We start from the raw sequence: 22,686 nt of genomic DNA, 5'->3' as shown, positions 1-22,686 counted from the left end.
AGGAATAAAGAGTGATTTGCAGACTCTTTTTGGACAATATCATTTGGGAGTGGGCAGAATTTGAAAGAGCTTGAAAAGAAAGTATAGGAGACAATTTTTCTGTTTTGCTGAAGGAATTTGCTGCAAAAGATATAGGACTTTACAACAGTCACAGATTTAGCCATGGCACGAGTTCTAAATAACTTCATTTCCCTGTCCCTCCTGCGCAACTTCTTGACCTCATCTTACCTCCCAGCTCCTGCTTTCTTTCCTTTGCAGTAAAACTCCTTGAAAGAACTGTGTGCAGTGTTTCTGATTTCCCTCTTCCCATTCGCACTTGAATGCACCCCAACAAGCCTCCCCCATCTCTAGGAAACTGCTCTTGTCCATGGTCACCAAAGACCTTCATGACTCCCGTGTTGCTAAATAAATGGTCAGTTCTCGGTCTTCACCTTGTTCAGCTCATCAGCAGTATTTTACCAAGTTGGTCATTTCCTCCTTCTGGCTTCCAAAACCCACACTCACTCTCCTGGTTTTTCTCCACCTTACTGGTCATCCCTCATTAGTCTCCATTGCTCATTCCTCCTCATCTCCCCCATCTCTGTGCACTGAAATGACCCTAGATTCTATCCTCTGTTCTATTGACACTCGTTTACTGGTTGTGAGCACCCTGTGGCCTGCTTCCTTCCACCCAGCCTGTCGTTTGCACTCAGTACATGTTTGCCGACAGGTACTGAAATGAGTTGAGAAAGCAGGTTCTGTCCATGAGTTTCTATGGAAAGAACCTTCTTAAGAATTTAAAAACAGGGCGCCTGCGTGGCTCAGTCGTTAAGCATCTGCCTTCGGCTCAGGTCATGGTCCCAGGGTCCTGGGATCGAGCCCCGCATCAGGCTCCCTGCTCAGCCGGAAGCCAGCTTCTCCCTCTCCCACTCCCCCTGCTTGTGTTCCTTCTCTCGCTGTATCTCCCTCTGTCAAATAAATAAAATCTTTAAAAAAAAAAAAAAAGAATTTAAAAACAGCAACAACAAAAAAAGCCGGCTGGGAATGGGGGTGTAGACTAAAACGCTGCCCTCACTTGACCATCTCTCTAACATCTATTATCCGTGAGCGGAAGCAGCATTGCACAGAGCGTTGGTGGTCAGATTGTGAGCACACTGCGATTATCGAGTGACTTGTTGAACTGCAGATTCCTGAATTCTCCCTCAGTCGTTCTGACCCAAGCAGTCTGGGACGGGGCTCAGAGACGGGCATTTAGCAAGCACCCAAGTGACGCTGATGTAAGTGGTCCCCCCTGCACACCACGCTCTGGGAAACAGGGGCCACCATCCCTCAAAGCGAGATCTGCAGTTTGGGGCTAGTTTGAGAAAGCTTTCTCAAGATCCAGGATGAGAAGAGGACAGATATCAAATGTAATCCTCTTTTATACTAATTTGAAAGAGTAATTTTATGCCTATTGAATCTAACAATCACTTTAAAAATAAGGCTTGTATTTTAAATGTCCTTCATTTCACTATTCCAATAAATCCTTTTCATTGTATTTTAGGAACTACTGATGTGTGACAGGTTGTGGGGGGAAAACCTGATTCTTCACGGACAGTTTGCAAAGCCCTGGCTTTGGAGAAAGAGTTCACGCTCTGTCATCTCAAAACCCCAGATTCAAATTCTGGCTTTTCTATCTGTCCATTAGAGGAGGATAGGCCAGTTCGTCAACTTCTATAAGCCTGGTGTCTTCATCTGTAAAGGATGGATAATAAAATTTGCCCCTGCAGGGTTGTGGTGACAATTTAATGATAGACTTTATCACTTTGTTGCAGCTAATAATTAGTGAGCTTTCACCGTGTGCTAAGTGCTTTCCATACGGTAAAGCTCCTGTAATTTGGCAAAGCTCATTTAATTCCTGCAGCAACGAGTGCCTGAGGCAGATTCTGCTATCAGCCACTTCCATAGTCCCCAGAGAGGTGATCCAGGCTGCTGACTCACTCCCAGCCCTTAGCTCCTGAGTTCTATCAGCGGGAGCCAGCATAGGTCAAAAAATTAATAGTTACGTCAAAATATTTCTGACAAGCCACAATTTTGCTCAAGTTAGAAACATGGTAAGCAACAGGAAACCAACTTGTAGTTAATCAATCTGCAGAGAGAGTAAAAGGAAGCCAGGAGAGATTTCACAGTGTCTGGGTAGCTGTGTTTGCCAGTGTTTACCTGAGGGCAAGCCCAGCCTCCGAGCTAATGGTGGGAGAGAGGGAAATCCTGCCCAGATCAAAGCCCTGAAGATAAAGGGGCTTTCATTCCTGCTTGCCCCAACCTGTTCCAGACCCGGGCTGCAAAAACTGTCTCTTAACAGAGATTAGATCTTTTCCCAGCCAGGCAGGGACTGATGGAGAAGGAAGGCCTGAGTACATTTCCCTGAGGTTTTCGAAAAGCATGAGAACAGAACTCGGTGGGGGGTACTGAGTCCCCACCACAGATGGTGCAGCTGCTCTGTGGTTTCTGACCAGGGCCAGCCACTCCGAATGGGTAAGGAGAGCTCTGGACTCAGGATGAACAGAGCCACGGCAAAGGGAAATCACAGGCCATTTGCTCCTGTCCTCAACCTCATGCCTTCCACAGTTGTATATTTGTAGAAATATCTGCCTTCCCATTTGACAGGTATCTGACTGAAAGGAGGCACTTCGCACCCCAACAGCTTCCTCTCTGGATGATGCCCACTGCCCAGTACAAGCGCTCAGAGCCCCAGCCCCAGCCCGTATCTTGCAGTCTTACCACACCGTGAATCACTGTGCACTCCACTCCACCAGTCAGAGTTGAGCCAAGAAAGAAGAGCAGAAGAGCCTATAAGGAGGGTTGAACAAGCACTGCACGCCTCGCAAGCAATAGGCCCACCCCTTTTTCCTTCAGCCCACACCCAACAGAGAAGCTGAGAGAACAGAAAATCCTCCTCAGGAAGTGGGACTGTTTCACCTCCTCTTAATATTTAAAAAAGAATGATGTTTATATGATAGCAGTTTTTATACATACAAATGGGTACAGGGAGTAACACAATGAACTTGATTTCAGAACCCAGCTCCAAAGAGTACCAACAACTTGCCAACTTGATGTGTTCCCCTCCCCCTCTTCCTTCTCTGGTGTAATTAAAAAAAGCAAATGTCAGCCCTCGAATCCGTCTCCATCACCAGCTCTTCTCCATTGGCGTTCCATGAGAAAATGAAGCCCTAATGTCCTACGACATCCATTTATGTCATAAATGAACTTACCTCGATGGCATCCAGGATGGTATTAGCTATGTGCCATCCTTGGGAGACGTGGGACCAGAGGCCCTCAAATAATTTTCTATGGAGCTTAATTCTCTATAATCTGCCACACACACCCTGGGTTCTGCTAAAAAATACGTGAGGATATATATGGAACCACAGTGCCATTAATACCCAATCCACATTCCAATTTTTACCAGTTCTCCCAAAATTTACACTAAATTCCTTAAATGAGGATCCAAACATTTTGTGTGGATGATATACCACTCTCAACTCTCTTTTAATTTATAGTAGTTCCCCACACCCTTATTTTCCTTTTTTTAGGACATATATTTGTGGAAGAAACGAAGTCGTCTGACCCATGGAACGTGCCTAGTACTGAATCTGGTGGAGGACCTCCTTATGGTATTGTTTAACTTCCTCCTCTCTGCTCTGTGTTTCCTGTAAACGGAGTGTTAGATTTCAAGGCTTGTTGAGATTCCATGGTTTCAAGTTTAATGGTTCTCCCAAGTTTCTTATATGTAGGAGGGACTAAGTCCTGGTTGTCTAGGGGGATTCAGGGTAAGGGACATGAGCAGAGAGGCCTGAGCTCCTCCACTTTGCAGCAGTCCCAGAGTCCGTGAGAACAACACGCACAAATACTTAGAGAGAGAAAGGCTCATTCATGCTTCCAACGCTTATTGCCTACTGCGATCCAACCGGAGATACGGCCGTGCAGAAATCAGCCAGAAATCCCACACCCCCCCAGAACTTGCCTTCCAGTGAGGGCAACAGTGGAAGAGGAAAACAAAATAAATATGTATGTGATGCTTTGCAAGTGGATAACTGCCATGCGGAAAATTAAAGCAGGGAAGATGGAATAGGGACAGCAGGGTGTATGAGGGCAGGGAGCAGATCAGTGTTAAATTGGATGGTCTGAAAGCTCCACTGAGAAAAAGGCATTTGAGCAAAGACTAGAGGGAGGTGCAAGAGGGGTCATGCAGATTTCTGCAAGAAGGCAATTCCAGGTGGATGGAACAGCAAAATCCCTGGGCAGGGGCTGTCCTGACCTGTTTCAAGAACAGCATGGAGGCCAGGAACAGAGCAGGTGAAGAGAAGGGTGGCAGACGATGAGGCCAAGAAGCGTTGGGAGCCAGATCACGTAGGGCCTTTGGCTGGTGTAGGAGTCTAGCTTTCACCCCGAAGAAGGCTCGGCTGACTTAGGTTTGAAAGGGATCATTCTGGCTACTGTGCCGAGAATCAAGAGCTGTACATAGCAGGGGGCAGGAAGTAAAAAAGAAAAAAGAAAAAAAAAAAAAAGGAAGACTTTTCAAAAGGTTATTGCAACAATCCAGGTGGAAAAGGCCATGAGCCATCTACTAAGCTCCTTCCCGGGTGCTAGCAATTTAGAAATGTTACCAAACTGAATTCTTACCAGCACCCTATGGGGTGAGCTATTACGAATCCTCTTTTATAAACAAAAAGGAGGGCGCCTGGGTGGCTCAGTTGGTTGAGCGACTGCCTTCGGCTCAGGTCATGATCCTGGAGTCCCGGGATCGAGTCCCGCATCGGGCTCCCTGCTCAGCAGGGAGTCTGCTTCTCCCTCTGACCCTCCTCCCTCTCATGCTCTCTGTCTCTCATTCTCTCTCTCTCTCAAATAAATAAATAAAATCTTTAAACAAAAAGGAAGCTCCAAGAGTTTAAGCCATTTGCTCAAGATATCATTGCCAATGGTCAAACTAGATGAGTCTAACCCCCCAAACTGCTCGTGTGATCCAACATATATCTCTCTACTCAGGGCCCTTCAAAGGGCTCCTAAGAGCCTGGCTGCTTTCAACTGCCATGGCTGGTCACCATCTTGGACCTTCTGGCAACAAATGTTTACTCTGCCCTGATCACCATCTCCTTAACCCCTCAGTGTGCAAACCTCATCCTCCTCTGTACCTTAGAACCTAAATTTGCTGTCCCTAGAGACCCTGAATCCCTACTGCCCCCAGAGGGTACCTTAGTGAACCACAATGCCTCTGAGAAGCAGTCCACTTGTCCTGGCTTCCAGAAGCCTTCACCTTGATGGGCTCCCCTTTCTTTTTTTTTTTTTTTTTTAAAGATTTTATTTATTTGTTTGACAGAGAGAAAGACAGCGAGAGAGGGAACACAAGCAGGGGGAGCGGGAGAGGGAGAAGCAGGCTTCCTGCCGAGCAGGGAGCCCGATGCGGGGCTCGATCCCAGGAATCTGGGATCATGACCTGAGCTGAAGGCAGACGCTTAACCGACTGAGCCACCCAGGTGCCCCAATGGGCTCCCCTTTCTTAACTTGTGCTGGCTGGGCTGCCACTTAATCTCATAATGATTCCCCTTCCTGTTTCTCATGTCAAGGATGGCTGGCTGCCCCACCAAAACTGTGATCCTTCTGCCATTACAGAGTAGTGGCTGAAAGTGGCAGCCCAGCCAGGGATTACATTTTCCAGGAAGTGCACATGCACGCACATACACACCCTGCATCTCGTGAGACCAGTGAACTATGAAAAGTGAGCAAAAATACCAAGTGCAGCTAGCATTACCCCAACAGAGCTTCTTAGTAGAGACTTCCTGAATTTTTATTTCTACTATCTAGGAACATCAGCAGAATTCTCAGCAACAGATTCTTCCATCATCCACACAGATCTCTCCTCACGTCAGCACTTCCCTAGCACAGGGAAGTAACAGGAGCTCCCCTTAATGTAGTCAAAGCCAGAGGTTCCTGAATTCTTCCACACATTTGTATTTGTATTGTCTTGTATTTGTTTCCTCCTACTATGATTGCCAGGTTTTAAAAGATGCTATCAGCCAAATTTAATTAAGAATTTGAGTTATTTGTTATCAAATGAACAGAGATACTGCTGCCAATAAGAGATTCTGATCAGCGTGAGACTGTCATTGTTATCACAATCAGCTGGTAAAATTCCAGCATGGTAAAAGAAACTGGATAATTTCCTTGGTCTATACAGGGGTTTTTTTGTTGTGGTTTTTTTTTTTTTTTTAAATAAATGTGCTTCTGCTCTCTGGCTTTTTGAAATACTCCAAGCGTCTGGTGGGTCTCTGGAGACCCTGGGCAAGGAATTCTGGTTTGTATGACCCGAAACTTACCCCCAGTTAAAATCATACCTTTCTGATCCCAGCTGGCCTCCTGAAAAACAGGTTTCACTGGTTGGCTAGATATGTAGGGTGCTTAAAAAAACTACCCACAACTGCCCCTAACTAGGCAGAATTAAGGCATTCTTCTCTGGAAGCATCTGGCCCCTAAGTGTGTAAAACTCAGGAGCACAGCAATATAAAACCAGAATTTTATTTACAGCAGATCAAACAGATACAGGTGCCCCACCCATCCTCTCAGGGCTCAGCAGCTGAAGCAGACGGCAATTACATCAGAAAGACACCCCCTCCCCACCTCCGGGACTGAAGAGCAGACCTGTTACAGCCCAGCAGAGTAACTAGGGGGTCCAGGATTCTCGCTGAAGAGCAGAGGAGGACCAAATGACAACACAGGAGGGAAAGAGTTCTACTGAAAGACCACAGATTAAGAATTTTCTCTTAAATCCTGATAATGAGGGTCTGATGACCTACATCTTTCGTCAGAACCAGTTGAACTGTGTCTTTAATGAGAACAAGGATGTCGGCTAATGTTGTCTTAAACATAATTTTCTCCAGGAATTCCTGGGCCAGAGATTGTGCCAAGGACTATTTGTTCTCCCCTTCCATCTTGGTTTTTACCTGACTGGACAGGAGGATGTCAGGCCAGAGTTCTTGATATTTCCCAAAGGTCAGTCACTGACGTAAGCTGCCACTCCTTAAGGCCACCAACGTGGCGACTGTTTACCTTGCTCACCTGAGCAAATTGATCTCTTTCCTGGGTCCAGCCCAAGGCCAGCTGGGCCACCATACAAAGAGAAAAGGGAAGAGAATGTAGAGGAGAAGGGGTTTGATCGAGGCTGTCCTCAGAGGAGCACCCTACCCCTAGTCCCATAGCCATAAAGGTCAGTGTAGGTGAAAGGAACCACCGGGGCACTCGGTATTTCTCTATATTACCTGGGCCTTAACATCACCTAGGAAGCATCTAAAAATATAGATGCCCAATACTGTCCTCGGTAGATTCTGATCTAATTGCTCTAGACCAATAAACAATAGAGTCATTGAAGAATGTGAAGTGGGAGGGAGCCATGTTGGCTCAGCCGAGGATGAACATGGGTGGTGGGTCAACAACATGGCCTCAAGCACTTGAAGTCCTTGCTTATCACAGGCTCCTCCACTACCTGGGAGTCCGCTGCCCCTTCACGGCCCAGAGTTCCTAAGGAGGTGGCAGGGCCTTGGCCTCAGTCCAGGTCTTTGAGAATTTCAGGCCAAACTGTTGTCACTTCTGGGCCACCCGCTCCAAGGGGAGATGTGAATAATTCACATCTGTTATGAGGTCAGGGGGAGTCAGGACTACCAGAGAGAGTGCTAACTGCCCTTGCCTCAATGTGCGTCTTTCACCTTCTCTCCCCTCAGCTGTGATCCTGACTTCGGTCACCAGATGACACAGGCAGCAATGTGACTGAAGATTAATCTTGTGGGCGCAGGGGTGTGCTCCATTAGGGGCAGTCCCAGATAAGGGCTCGCACTTGACTTGCACTCCTGGAGGAATGGTCCTTCTCCCTAGAGGACAAGGGCTGGTTTTCTGAAGTTTTCTACATTCGCTTCCCTCCCCACCACCCATACACAAAAACCACTTTATATCTGCACCTAGCTGGTGCTTAATGGAGCATGCTGACCAGAGGAAGGCTTGGATATTATTCTTCAGGGGCCAGATCCACAGATCTCAGCATTCATTAGTTCATCACACCCTCAACCCTCCCTACTCATCATTCCCTCCCTTCATTTCAGGGCTCCCAGGGCATACCCATTCCCGGCCCATTTCCACAGAGGAAGCTTCCTAGACTCTCCAGGACGGAGCCCTCCTCCTGTGTGGGGCTCCACCGCACTCCTGACCTAAGTGAATGTTGTCCTATAGGCTCCTCCAGGTGCCGTGGAAGGAGTCGAGTCTTATTCTTCCAGTTGGATAGGGCTCTATGGGGATAGAGTTCACCAACACCCATTCTGCTGCTTCAGCACTGCTAGGCACAAGGTATACAAGTGGCACTCAGTATCGGACTGGGGCCCACTGCCAGGGCTTATAATACGTATGCTGGGTGGGGGAAAGGTGGTTAATTTTTAAATAGAGCAATGATTTCAGACTTGAACCGAAATCATCAATGAACACGAAGCGCCTACTGGGTATGTATCCCTGCAGAGAGAGAGAGAGGGAGAGTGAAGTCACTGTGGCTCCTTCTGGGGGTTTCCTACGTGCCAGGTGCTGTACTAAACCTGAACGCAGAAGAGTTCATTCAACCCTAACTGCCAGCCTCTGAGGTTGGCATGGTTATCACTTCCATCTCCCAGAGAAGGAAGCTGAATTTTAAAGAGGTTGAAGGGCTTTGACTAGTAAATGGAAGGGCCAAAACTGGAATCCAGCACTGTCTGAATCGAAAGACCATGTTCTTTTTTTTTTTTAAAGATTTTATTTATTTATTTGAGAGAGAGAGAATGAGAGACAGAGAGCATGAGAGGGAGGAGGGTCAGAGGGAGAAGCAGACTCCCTGCCAAGCGGGGAGCCCGATGCGGGACTCGATCCCGGGACTCCAGGATCATGACCTGAGCCGAAGGCAGTCGCTTAACCAACTGAGCCACCCAGGTGCCCGAAAGACCATGTTCTTAAAGCCTGTATTCCAGTGGCCATCTTGTTTGGCCTGTGACTCTCTCGGCCACAGGTGTGCCCACCCAACCCCAGAAGCAAATGATTTCAGTTATAAGGAAATCAATAGTGTTGGGTTCAAAGCCCAGTGCACACTTAGGATGCTAGGATACTTGATATGGTGAATTGGATCTTTCAGCAGCCCTGGATGGTTGCTGTTATTACAGTGGACCTTTGGCATTTACGGAGTCAACATTTGAAATTGTAACTATTGGAGAACAACCCCAAAGGTCCTAAACATAAAACAAGCTGATTTTGCTCATGAGCAAATATGAAGTATGTGCACAGAAAGCTGGCCAGAGCCAGTCCCTTAGTATGTGAGAGAGCTCATCCCCAGGCCATGACCCAGGGCACAGGGGGGTGGGCTCTGTGCCCTCCATGCACTAGAAGGTGATATAAGTAACTCCTTGTGAACTACAGTTCCCAAAGAAATAAGGCTGCTAGTCCATGTGAAGGAAAGTTTATACTCCATGATGAATTTCTGGTAACAGATTTATAAATGCCTATAGCCCTATATTCATGAAATCAGTGAGAGACAGAAATCGTTTAAATTGTTCAATTATGCATCACTGCATATATGGAGAAATTTTGTGCTCTGGTAGCATATGCTTCAGTCCCTTAACTGTCAGATGAGAATGAATGCCTCACCTTAGGGATGTTGTCAATAAACAAGAACTTGGTCACAATGATGAAGAGGATGCTGATTAAGAATTCTCAAAGATCTCTTGGGGCACCTGGGTGGCTCAGTCAATTGAGCATCCAACTCTTGATTTCAGCTCAGGGAATGATCTCAGGGTGGTGGGATCAAGCCCCGGGTCCACACTCAGCGCCAAGTCTGCTTGAGATTCTCTCCCTCTCCCTCTCTTTGTGCCGCACCCCACCCCACTCTCTCTCTCTAAATAAATAAATATCTTTTTTTAAAAAAAGAGAATTCTCAAAGATCTCAACAGAACACCCTCATGAATATCGAGTCTACTGTTGCAACACTTTATAGAAGAGGCACGTGAGGCTGGGGAAGTCATGTAACCTGCCCGGGGAATGTCTGGCCCTAAACCCTGTGAGCTTTCCTCCCTACAGCCCACTGGCAAGACAGCAAAAAAGTTGTCAACTGCTGCATGTTAACCCAATCAACGAATGTGACCTAGGAGGATGGAGGGGAAAGGAGGGGTGTGGGGGAAGGGAGAGAGCTGCACCTGGGCTCCCCACCATCCCTCCCATCCACCCTACCCCCACCTCCCTGACCACTGCTGGTCTGAATATGGCAAAGCTGTGAGCTTACCTTTGGACCACATCTATTCAGATCAATCAATTCAACCAGGATGCTGATAACTCTTGAGCTCAGAACAGTAGGCCCACCGTAACTGCCACTCCCCTGCTCTCAAGACGCTAACAGTCTTAAATACCATGAGAAATCAGACAAGGACACGAATACCTAATGCACTCTTTACTTTGTCTGTCTCCCCCCACCCACAACACACATACACACAGCCCCAGACAGTGAGCACCTGAACCAGCTAGTTACCTCAATGTTGCCAGGGCCAAGGTCAATGCCTGTGGCTTGGCTTCATGTGCCAAATAAGTGAATATTTTCTTCTTGCAAAGAAGGTGCTCAAGAATCTTAGCCCAGGAGTAGGGACCTACATCCAAGCTGGAATCAAAGCGTCCATGGATGGGGAAAGCCTGGAGGATAGGAGAGAAACAGCATGGAGATGGGTGAGGGCAGGGCACCAGGGCACAGAGAGAGGGTCAAGTCAGCCCGAGCAGGTGTACGAAGCTGAGCAGCAGGAGGGGACCCTGAAAGGGAGACTGGGGCCTCAGCCTGTGGCACTGTGAGTTGCTGTGGAAGAGTCTGGCGATTATCAGGCACACAGTAGAGAGCAGATAAGCTTCAGAGCAGGGGAGGGAAGTGATGAGCGAGCAGGGACTGTCCAAGGTCAGCAGGAGGAGGGTCACAACACCCCCCTCCACTCCCTGAAAGTAAGCAGCCAACAAACTAGTAACAGCAGCTGCTTCTTGGCCACCTACTACATGCCACATCTGAGGCCAAATACCTGCTGAATCTTCAAAATAACCCCCCAAGGCAGGTAATTGTTGAACGCAGACACTGAGGCTCAGAGAGGCTGCGAGACGTGCCCACAAGCATCCTACTCTTAGAAGGCAGAGCCAGGATCTCAACTCAGATTTAACTCAAGGCCCACAGGCCAGAAAAACCTGGGTGCAGCCCCGAGTACAGATGGGACGAGGACCAAGCCTGAGATGAGGAAGATACTCAGATGGGACCTGGTTTGGGAGGGTGGTGCAAAATTTCATGGGAACCCACTTTGCAGTCAGACGAATCTAGACTTGGTTTAGATTCATTACTAGATTTAGATTCATTAGTAGCTGCATTACTCATCCCTGTGGGATCTTAGGCAAATGTGATATGAGCGCTCCGGGTCTCAGTGTCCTCCTTTGTAAAATGTATGCAAAACCACCTACCTCCCAGGACTGCTGGAAGGGTTGGAAGTAAGGACCATGCTTAATAACTGGTGGCTTGTAGACCTGCACCCGGGCAGGAGCAGGGGAGGGGGCGCGGGACGGGGCGGCCTGGCTTCACTGTTGTGGGTGGAGGAAGTCTTCATTTGCTAGAGGAGATGAACTTTCCAGGAGTGTCATGAGTCAATATTTGTCTTTGGCTAAATGCAGGACCTCGATGCTCGTCTTGACAAAGCTGACTTCTGCTGCTTTCAGTGTTAACTCCTTCAGACACTGCCGCACAGCCAAGAGAAGCAGAATTAGGGACCCTCAGGCAGCCAGAGCCAAGGGAGTGGTTCGAGGAAGGCTGAACTCCTGGAAAACTCTGAAACCAGGTCCCAGCCTAGTGGTCCCTAGCTGTCCACCCAAATCACTGTGTGTCCTTGCAAGTCATGTACCCTCTCGAGCCTCTGTTTGCTCACAAGAAAAGGAGCTGAACAATCCTTACTTCACAGGGCTACAGTGAAGCCCAAGGGAGAAAACAGAGGAGAAGGAACTTTCCAGCACACAGATGAAACTATTGTTATTTTAACTTTCTCTAAGACCATGTGTAACTTCATCACCTCTATAAAGCCATTGGAAACAAAGCTTGTAGGTAAAGTACCTGCCCATTTCAGAGAGGAAAAAGAAACACTGTTTAAGGAACATTGACTTAAGACACTCAAGATTTCTTCTTAAATTAAAGCATACGTCGATTATGAACGGAGGGGACTTATAACTGTTAGAAGAACCACTTCTCTGTGATCGTACGCATGAAACACAAAGCTGTTCAATGCCCTCAGAGTTTGTACCCCCAGAGCCCTCTGCAGACCCCACGGGGCGGGGCGGGGAAGTTTTGCTCTCATTCCCATGGAGCAGAGGGCTCGATGCCTGGGGCAGGAAAAGCCAGTAGAGCCCAATTCTCACAAGAAAGCCTGCTGTCCTTTCTCTGGATTTTCCCTCAATTCGGAAAATAGTCCAAACTCACTCCCCGTCCCAACCTTACCCTTAGGTCTCCTACAGCTGCACTGGGCCCTGAGAAGAAAACAGGAAGTCAGTGAAGTGGTCCCAGGGCGAAACCAGGGGAGGCGGGGAGCCCTGAGGTCTGGGCACCCAACCTTGATTTCAGGGGAAATGCTTCTCTGCCCAGTCAACAGCATCCATGCTCTGAGCTGAGGGTGGTAGGGTGTTCTGGCCTTCTTGCTTGGTGTTGAAATAACCTAAAGGGTTCTCACCACCCCCCCACCTCCCACCAATCAAAAGCTGTAAATAGAGAAAGAATACATTGGGTTCTCTCTTAGTCCACGAGCGGACTGATTATTTAGAGCCAGAGTCTTCTTTTCTGTTTCAGCTGTTCTCAACTTTCTGGAAGGGGTGTGTGTGTGTGTGTGTGTGTGTGTGTGTGTGTGTGTGTATAGTAAGAACAAGTCCAATTTAGGGGCTCTGGGCCTAGGTAGAGAGAAACAGTGCGAGGAAGATGAAGGACCAGGGAGGGGGCAGTGAGTTGAGGCGGAGACCCTCCACTTGGCTGGATCGCCCCGGAAAGATCACGTTCCAGGTCTGATTTCTGCTCCAAAGAATAAGATGAGACACCGCTAAACACACCCACCTGAAGTTCACCCCAAGCTCTGAACCAAGCAAGGCAACGTGCATTTCCACTGACCCAGATAAATACGATTAGCAGTCAGTCAAAATTCCTGCCTCCAAGTTCACCCAACTCCCCAAGATGGATTTCCTGGCTTATGATAACTGCCTCCATCTCCCAGCCATGACTCAAAGACCAGGGAGACTGCAAAGAACGAAAGGTAAAGAGACAGTGACTCAAACAGGAGCAGCAATTCCTGCAGGGGCCTTCCCTGTGTGCGTGTGTGGGGGGAGACACCCAGTTCTGAGCATGGGACAGCAGGAGGTCCTTTTATCATTTCCTAATCCTCAGCTTCCCAAGGACAATGACAGCTACCATCTCCCGATGGACACAGGGCACCGGGCTGGCCCCTGTGTATCTCTATTACCTTGCCCTCATGGAGCCTGAGAGCCTGCTCGAGGTCTTCCCTGAAGACATCTGAGCCACAGAGAGACAGAGGTTGTATAGTCAGCAGCTAGTAAGTGACAGAGCCAGGATTAGAACCCAGGGCCTCTTGTGTCTGTTCTCCTCTTATCTTCAAAGTGGGGAATGAGGAAAGGGCAACAAATGTCTTCTTTTTTTCTACTCTCCTCCCCTGCTCCCTCCCTGAAAGGAGAGGAACCAATTCAGTGCCAGGCTAGGGAATTCAATGTCACTGGAAACCAAAGAAAAACACATGAAAACAGTAAGATACCACCTTCCCCCCTCTATCAAATTAATAGAGGCTGAAAATATATATAACATAGAGCTGCCAAGAGCACTCTTATAAACCTCTTGTATGGAAATTACATACAACATCTCCCCTGAAGGGCAATTTGGCAAAATGTATCAAAGCATCAAATATCCATTCTCTTTTAACTCAGTAGTCACATCTGAAAAAGTTAATAATCAGAGACGCTGTCAAAGACTGTAGTTCCAACTCTGCCCACAGGTAACCTGAAACAACCTCAATTTACAACAATAGAAGAATACCTAAATGTTATGGAATATCCACAGGATGGGATATGATTAAATAATTAAAAATCACATCCATGAAGATTTCTTAAAGCTTTTTAATGAACAATTGCATACATACAGAAAACTACAGAAAGTAGTAAATGGAACCATCAAGTACCCATTACCCAGCATCTGCATTGATCAATTTATGCCAATTTTGGGTTTTTTTGTTTTGTTTTCTAAGGTTTATTTATTTATTTGAGAGAGAGAGCATGAGCATGAGCTGGGAGAGGGAGAGAATCTTCAAGCAGACTCGCAACTGAGCGCGGAGTCTGCCACAGGGCTCAATCTCATGAACCATGAGATCTTGACCTGAGCCAAAACAAAGAGTTGGACGCTTAACTGACTGAGCCACCCAGGCGCCCCAATTTATGGCCAATCTTATCTCATCCATATCCACTGAGTCCCCCACCTTGGGTTTTAGAAGCAAATCGCAGACACCACAGCACTGCATCCATAAATATGTCAGTACATATTTCTAAAATGTATTTCTTTTAAAAACAACTAAAATATCATTATCAAACCTAATAAAACTTTCAGTAATGAAGGTTTCTAAACAAAAAAAGTGTTTATAATACAATGTGAATTGATAAAGAATATTATAAAACCATATATGCTATAATTTTAGTTGGAAGAAAGAGAGGGGAGGGAGGGAAGAGAAAAAGAAATGCTATTCATAGAGAAAATAACTTGAAGGAACCATATCCAAAATACTTCCAGTAGTATACAGCTATCCCTGTGTCATGGCATTAGAGAGGATTTTTGTTTACTTTTGTATTTTTGTCTGTAGTTTCACTAACAGGAATCTATGGTGTTAGATACCTACTTATCATTTCTCTTATTCTTCTTTCATTCAAGTTCAAAGTTTCCCACTGGTATCATTTCCCTTAAGCCTGAAAAACTTCTGTTAGCAGTTAAGAGCAGGAGTGCTAGAAATGAAGTTTCTGGATTTTCCTTCATCTGTGATCTTTATTTTTCCTCCACTCCTAAAATATATTTTTTCTGGATATAAAATTCTGAGTTGATAGGTCTTTTCTTTCAGTACTTTCAAGATGTTATTCCACTGTCCCTGGCCCACATGGTTAGAAATGCGAAGTCTGCAGTTGTTTTAATAGGTTTGCCTATTAAATAGGAAATGTGTCTTATTTCCCTGGCTGCCCTCATATTTTTTCACCTCATGGGCTGGGACTCCAATAACATGAATTTTCAACTTGTTGATGTTGTCCCATGGTATTCTGAGATGCTGTTCATTTTTTCCCAATAAAAAATGTACAAGTATAAAATACTGCATAATTTCTATTGATCTATCTTCAAAAGTTCATGGATTTTTTTTTTCTCTGTCATCTCTTTTCTGTCACTAAGCCCATACAATGAATTTATTACTTCAGATGTCATCTTTTCAGTTCTAAAATTTTCATCGGGTTATTTTGTATAGTTTCTATTTTTCTGCTGATAATTTCTATCTTTTCATTCATTTCAAGAGCGAAGAATGGTTATAACAGCTACTGTACTTCTGTCCCATAATTCCACCATCTGAGTCATCTCAGGGTTAGCACCTATTATGGTCTTTTCCCTTGAGTATTATTCAGATTTTCCTGGCTCTTTTTATATTGAGAAAATTTGGATTGTATCCTGGACTTTTGAATAATATTTTATGAGACTGAATCCTGCTAAAATTCTCTGGAAAAAAAAGTTGATATTTTTGTTTATTTACTTAACAGACAATTAACCCACTTAGGTCCAGATTGAAAATTCTGTCTCATCTCTTGCGACTGGTAGCTTTGCTGCCAGTTTAGATTTCAAAGCCTTCGCTAGGCTAATTGGGTCTGCCTGTCACATAGGCAACTCAGGGCTCATCCAGGACCTGGGTAGTGTTAATGTCATAGTCAAGTACTCCAAAATTTTGCTGTGCTTCTTTGCGCCTATTCCATGCACACACACCTTGGAGCAGGCCCATGACTTATACCAATCCATGCACAGAGTGAATGGGGCCCTTTTTCCAGCTCTCTTCTCTCAGGGATTTCCTCCCACTCCCTGGTGGCTCCTTTGCCGGGTTCTTCTGGCTGGAAAGATGGGGCCATCTCAGAGTTTTAGCCTCCCACACCATCGTGCAATTCCACATGACAAAGGCCATTATGGGTCATCATCCAAGTTCCAGGTCCAGTATCCTGTCTGCGTGCTATCACTCTCAGGGCTCTCATGTAGTTGCTTTTGCATTCTGTCCAGTTTTTTAGTTGTAAACAGAGGGAGGTTATAGTTGGATTACATCATCTTGGCTGGTACTGCTGCCATTCCTTCTCAGCAATTTTTACTTCTCAAAATTTCACTCATCTCTCCAAAGCTCCATTAAAATACCATTTCCTTCCAAGAAGCCGTCCTTCTTCTCCTAGCTAGAAAACCTTTCCTCTTCCTCTATATCAGTGAAGATTCAGATTTGGCAATATTGAGACTCAAAGCCAAATCTTTTCATGACCATCTTTGTTCAAAGATCTGGGTTCAAGGACATGGCTGGAATGAAATCAAACCCAACCAAGAAGCCTCACGGTGGTTAGGAGAATAGATTTCGCCTAAAACCCAGTTTTGCTAATTGCTGGATGTGTGACTTTAGGCAGGTCACTTAATTCTATGTATCTCAGTTTCCTCATCTATGGAATGGAAATAACAATACCACAGAGAATTGTTGTGAAGATTAATTAGGTTAATAGTTAGAAAGCACCTAGAATAATGCCATATTGTAGGTGTAAGAGATTATCACTCTCTCAGAGGTTCCCATAACTTTGCTCGGCAGATGAGGTAACCCTACACAGGGAATAAGAAAGAACAGACAGAATGAGCTCTAGCTCCACCTCTTACTATGCCCTGAAAGGGACTGTAATTACTTTGGTAAATGCTTAAAAGAGCACAATTTGTGTGCCTGCGTGAATCTTCTGAGAAGCCGCATGGTAGAACGAAAAGATAATTGCCTAAGATGGGTTAGGAGATCTGGCTTCCAGAACTGGTTCTCCCTTGGGTCTGGCTTTTCTGTTCTAAATCACAGCTACATAGGGTGGAGACTGGTTTACCTGCACATGGCTGACAGAGTCAACCTTTGTAAAAGGCAAATGGAATTGGATCATTTCTTAATTTACCCTCCAATGCCTTCCTGATACACACATAATAAAGTGCAAAATTTTAGACTGTTGTCGCAGAGCTTTTGTGATTTTTACTGCTGCTGTCATTATCTGTAACCTCATCTTCTGCAACTCCCTCGCAGCCCTCACATTGCAGCTGGACTAAACTAAAGTTCACCGGTCCCACCTCACCATTTCCCCTTCGCATCACTGCTGTCAGCCTTGAGCTCAAATACTTCTCCCTGCCCTCTTGTCAAATATGTTAAATGACTCCTTTTCTATGCCAACTCCTCAAGGACTGCTGAGAGGTTTTCCCACTGTTTGGTTTGGCCCTCCCTCCCTTGTGTCCTAGAGCTCTCCGTACACACCCTGGTAGCACTTTCCAGTAGATGGCAATCACTTATTTTATAGGTCCTTCTCTCCCTCACTGTACCAATGTTTATCAAAAATATGTATTTTACATGAGTTGGTCTCAAAATCAATTCAGAGCATCACTACCAGCTTTTTAAAAAATAGAATAAACTGTGTGTGTGTGAGAGAGAGAGAGAGAGAGAGGGAAAGAGAGAGAGAGAAAGTTCTATTTTTCTAGAGAACTCTAACACATTGATACAGCCTCAATGCATTCTCAGTCAGAATCCCCACTGTTATTTTGTAGACACTGACAAGCTAAGTCTAATATTTATAAGGAAATCCAAAGGACCTAGAATAGCAAAAGCAATCTTACATGAACAAAGTTAAAGGACTTACATTACCAAACTTATTATAAAACCACAGAAATTGAGACAATGTGTTATTGGTATAAGGACAGACAACTAAATCAAGGAAAAAACCCCACAAAATCCCCTAAATGGGCCCACACATACACAGTAACAATTTTTTCAGCGGTACCAATGAAATTCAATGGAGAAAGGAAAATCTTCTTAAGAAATTGTTCTGAAATGTCTGGATATCTATGCAGGAAAAAAAGTGACCTTCGACCTCTACTTCACTTTAGCCATACAATTAATTTGACAATGATCTTGGACCTATATGTGAAAGGTTATATGATAACACTTCTAGAAGCAAATATAGGAGAGTATCTTCATGAACCTGGAGCAGACAAAGATACCTTAGGGCACAAAAGGCACTAAATAACAAAAGGAAAAATAATGGTTAAGTAGAAGTTCATCACCTTTAAAGTCCAATTTGTTTGAAAGTGGCCCCGACAACTAACCTCAGTTCTTACTGCGAAAAAGACAGAAGAGGCCTAGAAACAACCATCTCAGGACAACATGTACGTAAGATGTTCCAGGGCCTCACACAAGGGTAACAGAGTCATATTTCACCAATGTGGTAGGCCCAGAGTGAAGAAGCATTTAAGAGAACAAGATAAGGTCTTTGTCACTGGAAGATCAGAGTATCGCTAGGAGATAAGACTCACTCAGGACATAGAGTGCTACTAAACTATGTAATTCTCACCTGCAATCTACAATAACTCAGACAAAGAAGAGAACAGGTTGGAGTGGAGGAGACACATTGAGGATATGAAACAGAAGGGAACTGAGAAAGCATCTCATTGCTTCTCCCCATCCCATTTTTAGAGATGAGAAAACAGGCCCACTGGCAGAGAGGAGGCCATATCACTGGTCTACAACAGAGCCAACCTGGAACTCGGATTTCTTAGCTCCCTCTCAAGTTCTCCTTTTATCACTGTGTCATGCTACTGACTTCAGTAACCGGCCAGGCTTCACGGGAGATGTCGGGGATTTGCATTAGTCCTGAAATGTGAGGATTTGAGACACTATCTGTGAAGCTCCCGGTACACTGCCCTGCATACAGTAGGTGTTTGGTAGAGAATACTGTTGTTACATTAGATTGGACTTCCCAGATGAGCAGTGACAAAGCAGAAGGCCCCACAGCCAACATTTCTAGGCAAAGTGGATTTCACACCGAGATTAGCCCTACACCTGCCCGTCACCCCATTCCACCAGTTACTGCTGCTCAAGGAAAGCCAGCGAGGATCGTTCTGGCTCTTCTCTAACTCACAGGGCATGAGGATTGAAGAAGGAAACATTCATCCTTTCTGTGATATGCCCAGAGTTCAGATTTTGCCCAAGAAACAGGAAGGCTAACAAATTGGACATGAACACCACAGAAGTAGCCTCACCCCAAATCTTTGGCACAGGTCGATGGCACAGATGGGAACTGGTAAGATGTTGAAAGGAAGAGGCTGCTTAGGGATGACAAATAGCTGTGATGAAGGAACAAACCAGTGCTTCACAAGGTTTAAGGCCACATAAGCAAAGGGAAGTCCTAGGTCTTTCCAAACAAACACTACTGCATTCATTTGTCCTCTGCCCAAGCAGAAAATGGCACTTAGCCTTCCGCTTACCCTACTTTGCAAACCCACCTGCCATTGTCATACACACACCTTCTAGCATCACGGGCAGATGTTTGCAAGTTCATCCATTCAGCCAACAAATACTTACAGAGTGCTACGCTGTTCGGGCCCAGTGGTAGGTGACATGGATCCAACAGGGACTCAGGCCCAGTACCAGGTAATAAGGATCCAACAGTGACTCAGGCTCAGTGCTAGGTAACAAGGATAACAACAATACAAGGGTGACTATAGCAGTCTCTGCCTCCGAGGGAGGAAAACAGGTAAGAAAGAATCAGAGCTGCCCAGCAGGCTACCATGAGGGGAGTCCAGGCACCCAGTCCGGATGGCTCAGGGAGGTTGCCTGGGGGAGACATCTCAAGTCAAACAGGAAGATAAGGAGGCACTGGACAGACAGGAGCCGGGGATGGGTGGGCTGTGCTCAAGTGCCCCTTTGGTCATTCCTTTGCATTTCCTAAAGAATGTGCCTTTTACTTTTTCATTCAGACAAATTTCATCTGAGCGTAATGAAACACTTGGTACCTTCCAGAAACCTGACAGCTTCTTTTGATGCCAACTGTGGGGAGGAGCCACTAAATTAATAAGTACACGAAGTGTCCCCCTCTCTTTGTGAAATTACGTACTTGCTAACCTTAAAAACAAGATTTTATTAAAACCTGTTAAAAGCTTCAGGGACGTGAAATGTTGCTTTGCTCCTACCTACAACGTAGACATGAAAATGCACCATAACAACAAACACGGTCAAAATCTAAGAGCTCATTACCACAGACCAGTATAAGAGGATAAAGCTCTCCCTTCTGCAGAGTAGAAAATAAAAATTAAAAAACAATGTTTTTCTTTGGGCTCCCTTGAGGCAGGGGCTTTTATGTGCCGAGCTCTGTGCTATACGTCATCTCACTAAAACCCCCGAACACCTCTGTGAGGCAGGTTCTATCATCCCGTTTTACAGAGCAAGCAGCTCAAGAACAGAAAGGGTAAGGGACTTGCCCAAAGTAGGCATCTAGAAAGTGTTGGGACTGAGATTCGAACCCACATTTACAAGCTTCATTCAGTACTAATTATGTGCCAAGCACTGCTCTTAGTTTTTCTCAAGGATTAACACATTTCACCTTCCTGGCAACCTTATAGGGAGACTGCCGTTGTGCCCATTTTAGATGAAAAATGAGTCAATGAGAGATTAAATAACATGCCCACCCCCACACATCTCTCTGCCTCCAAAGCCCGCGACACATCCACGTGCGGTAGGAGGTGTGGAGGGAGACAGGAAGGTCAGCCCTTTGCTGTGGGCTACATCCAGTTCAGGATGGAGCTCCATTCTCTTTTTGTTCCCTTCTGGGAAACTGAGGCTGAATTTGGGGGAGTGCTGTGTCCCGATGTGAAGGTGGTGGGTACCGGGGCTTGGCCCTCACCATCAGTCCACAAAGGAAAACTGTTTCACCAACCGACCTCGAGGAAGGCCCCCCAGCACTGATGGTGGCCTCGCCTATCCCTCTGGACAGTGATGTCAGTTCCAAGAGGCATGTGAGGAGGTCAGGACACACAAACACTTGGCACATGTCTACCTTTGTTAAATTTAGCAAAACTCTGAGGAAATTTTCATACTCAGTGCTCGTGATTTTGTGGCAAAAATGGTGAGCTCATGTAACACTTGCTGGGAAAGTGGAAACGTGTGCTGTCCACCTTGAACTTGTACAGTGCTGTCTGTCAAGTATATCTCAATAAAACTAGTAGGAAGAAAGGCAGAAGCAATATTTCAGAACAACCAACACATTTAAAAATGTTTGTAGCTTGCTGGCCTAGAATTCAAATGCTGGGTTATTTATTGTAAAGAAATAGTTTTAGGGGCACCTGGGTGGTACAGTCGGTTCAGGGTCTGACTCTTGGTTTCGGCTCACATCATGATCTCAGGGTCATGGGATCAAGCGCTGTGTCGGGCTCCAAGCTTAGCGTGAGTCTGCTTGGGATTCTCTCTCTCTCTCCCTCTCCCTCTGCCCCTCCTGCTTGTACTCTCTCTCTCGCTCTCTCGCAAATAAATAAATAAATGAATGAATAAATAAATTTTTAAAGAAAGTTTTAAATCTATAATTATAATTATTATTTATAAGCACAATTATATTTAATTATATTACATTTAAATATAATTAAATTATATTTAAATGAATTAAAATAATTCATAAATATATTTATAAATCTTAGTGATCAGATTTTATAATCTAATTACAAAAGATAGAAAAGAAACCTAGGCATGAGGTTGCAGGCTAGAGCATTAAATATGTCAATTTTGTAACAATCTCAATATCCAGCCATAGAAACAGGCAAATTATACATAGAATTCAGTGATATCCTCTGAGGCCATTAACATACCACACATATTATAAAAACAGAAAAATGTTTATGGTAAAGGGAGAAACAAAATAAACTCCATCCACGCTAAAATTATAATTATAGTAAAAACCTTTTTTTTCCCCCACAAATGGAAAAATGGATGATGGCAAGGGAACACTGTGAAATGAACACTAATATGCCAGAATGTCAGGAATTAAAAACTGTGTCGTTACTGCTGTTGTCATGTTTGTGGCTAAAACAAGAAAAACAAACTTAGAACCCACTTGATTGCCCACAAGGCAGGCATATGGCCCTCCTAACCCAGTGTCCCCTCCGTTAGACTATCGTAGTCTTCCAGGAAAGGTGCAGAACTCAGATAAAACACAGGCTCTCCTGCCTTAGCCCAGGGAGGGCAAACACATTTGCTTGGCACTTCACAACCTGGCCCTCCTGAGCTCTCTCTGCGAGTTACAACCTGAGCCTTCCCATAACAGGTTCGCCATGTGGGGAAAGGAGTCCCTCAACTTCTGCTCTTTGCGTTTGAAGACGACCATTCCCTTTACTCTCCGGTGACCCCTCAGCCACCTCCTCAGAAGCAAGTCTAACAATGGTTTGGAAATTGGCTATCCCTGCTCTGGCCCACCCCACCCCCCACCCTCGCCCCCCCTTGTCCACCACACACAATACTATCAACACCAGCAGCAAGGCAAACCCTCAGGGATAATATCACCACATCAAGGCCATTGCTC

General features: G+C 45.4%; 1 protein-coding gene across 6 annotated transcripts in view; it reads right to left on the bottom strand.

The window, feature by feature from the left end:
* Positions 1 to 22,686, bottom strand: part of ST6GAL1 (ST6 beta-galactoside alpha-2,6-sialyltransferase 1) — a 119,042-nt gene that overhangs the window by 39,264 nt on the left and 57,092 nt on the right. Inside the window, exon 1 of one of the 6 annotated variants that reach the window (XM_034999794.1) lies at positions 2,740 to 3,607. The exons of the other annotated variants lie outside the window; for them this stretch is intronic. The gene's annotated coding sequence lies outside the window, so the exon portion shown is untranslated. Of the gene's footprint in view, positions 1 to 2,739; positions 3,608 to 22,686 lie in introns of those variants that run through there. 6 annotated transcript variants of the gene reach the window in all.

The sequence above is a fragment of the Mirounga leonina genome, unplaced genomic scaffold (genome assembly GCF_011800145.1).
Source record: "Mirounga leonina isolate KUSES-001 unplaced genomic scaffold, KU_Mleo_1.0 Mir_115, whole genome shotgun sequence".
In the NCBI taxonomy this organism is placed as follows: Eukaryota; Metazoa; Chordata; class Mammalia; order Carnivora; family Phocidae; genus Mirounga; species Mirounga leonina.
The sequence above is the reverse complement of the archived record's forward strand: the minus strand, read 5'-3'. Positions and strand labels throughout refer to the sequence as shown.